A 2,408-nucleotide genomic window follows, 5' to 3' on the forward strand; every position below is an offset into this window, starting at 1 on the left:
TTTAAAAAAAAAACTCTTGAGTTTTTATATATATAATTCTAAAAGAAAAAAAAAAACTAAAAAGTTCCTAGCTTTGTTGAAATATTTCCACTATGTTTTGAAAGTCATAATTTTATGTCCTTCTAGTCAAAGATTGAAAGCAGGATTTTTTAGGACTAGAAAAATGAATTTTTTTTAATAGAAAGCAGGATTTCAAGGCAAGGTGATGGGCATTAGGGGTGCCAAAATGGTTTTGAAGTTGGGCTCGGGTCCAACTTGAAACTGACCCGCTTATAGATGTTGCAACATGAAGCCGACCCTACTAGGCATGCAAGCTAGAATTTCAAATTAGATCCAACCAATAAGGTTTTCGGGTTGACTCGACTCGATCTGCTAACAGTGGCGGAGCCAGAAACATTTCATAGAGGGGGCCTTTTTTAAAAAAAAAAATCCCTCAACTTTTTCATCCGGGCTTAAGACCGGCATTGAAAGTTTTAAATTTTTTTTATTTAAACAATAAACTACTAAATATAATATGTAGTACACTTATAATTTATACCTTCTGTTCTTCATATTTTGAAAAAGCTGAATAATAACTAACCCATGAGCGGCGAGCCTGTGAGTTGTGCTGCCACCTGCCTACCGTATCAAAGATAGAAGATGTGAGAGGAGGCAAGTCGGACTCCTCGGATGAGAGTTTCCAGCCGCCAGCCAGATCCAAGTGCCAAAACTAAATCAGAAATTAAGGCCGGCAGCCACGGGCGGAGCTAGGTGGAGCTGTGCTGGCCGGACGGCTGGATGAGCGACAGAGCATGGCGGGATGAACTCCGACGTTGACGAGAGGCGTCGAGCGGTTGAGGCGATCTCTCAAAATTTGAAACTCGAATCCAATCTCAAACGGGTTGGTCCAAACATGAAATTCGTGTCAAATTTTTTGGTCTTGTCGAATAGGGGTGTCAATTTAGGTCAATGGGTCAAGTTTGGGTTCAACCCGAGTTGACCCAATCATAAATGAGTTGACCCAAAATTTGAACCATTTAACTAAACGGGTAAAGATTTCATACCCGGACCTGACCCATGCTGGTTACCGTGTTGACCCAACTCGACTTATGAATGCTTTACTTTGCATAGGGCATTAGGGCTTGGGTTGGGTGAACGCAGTGTGTTAGGCCTCATATGAGGTCGGGGTTGGCGGTGAGGTGAGGCCAAAGTCGCTGTTATGGAGAATGCAACCGCTAGGCCAGCTAGCAGTGCGCACAATCACATTATGGGCTTAGTCACGTGCGGTGTTCAGATTCGTGTGCTTGGCCAATGTTATGTGTGTAGGTTGGTAGAGGCGGGTCGACTGTGCGGCGTGTGGTTCGACGGTCCATGGCAATTAGGCATGAGTTAGCCGAGTTAGCTGATAGGATGACAGGGCGGGGGATGAGTGGACGATAGTCAAAGGGCGACATACGACGATCTAGGTCACGAGATAATTGGCTTAGCAGGTTCAAACTCGGGTTTTTTGGGTCAACCTAACCCTGACTTGTTTTTTAAACGGGTAAAAAATCTAAACCTAGACTTGACACGTTTTACATACGGTTTGACCCAAATCTGAATTTACTACAGGAAAATCACCCAAAATCGGTGGTTTTTCCGACGGCTTGTATGGTAACACCAGCGGCTTTCCGGCGGTGCTCACACAGCCTAAAAAAATGGCGTAGGAAACATGTTTCTGGCGGTTTTTTCTGGCAGCTTTATTCGCCGATGATTTTCCGGCGGTGTAATCGCCGGTTATTTCACTACAAGAAAAATGGCCTATACCGGCGGTTTTAACCGGCGGTTTTTTTCGCCGGCGGTTACGCCGTCGGACTCTAACGACGGCCAAATCGACGGCTTAGCTACGATACACCGTCGGTATTACCGACGGTCTCTAAACCGTCGGTACACCGCCGGATATCAACATTAACCGTATCGACGGCTCACCGACGATCCCTTCACCGACGGCTTGCCGGTAGTGGCCGGCAAGCATTAGATCAACCGCCGGCACGCATCGATACATCTCCGGTTAACCGCCGGAAACCTGTAGCACCTGAAAAAAAATTTGACAGCCTCCCCTCTATTTAAGGGAGGTTCACCCTAGATTCTAAACCTACACATAAAGCAATATATAACAACAAATTTTGGGCTACACACTACTATATTCAATCAACTATCACAAATATATACATAAGAACAACCAAACAAAATATTAAATGAAAACAAAGTTAATATGTTCAACCATCAAACATAAGATCACAAGTTTAGAAGTTCACAAATTCACAAGTTCACAATAAACATAAAAAAGTTCTACTCCTCAGCTGTATCCTCGCTGTCTCGAGATGTTCGTCGCTGCTCTTGCTCTTGCTTCCTCTGATTTTCAATTATGTAGGATTGCAGCTCTGCTT

Source organism: Dendrobium catenatum, unplaced genomic scaffold, assembly GCF_001605985.2.
Source record: "Dendrobium catenatum unplaced genomic scaffold, ASM160598v2 fragScaff_scaffold_1656, whole genome shotgun sequence".
In the NCBI taxonomy this organism is placed as follows: domain Eukaryota; kingdom Viridiplantae; phylum Streptophyta; class Magnoliopsida; order Asparagales; family Orchidaceae; genus Dendrobium; species Dendrobium catenatum.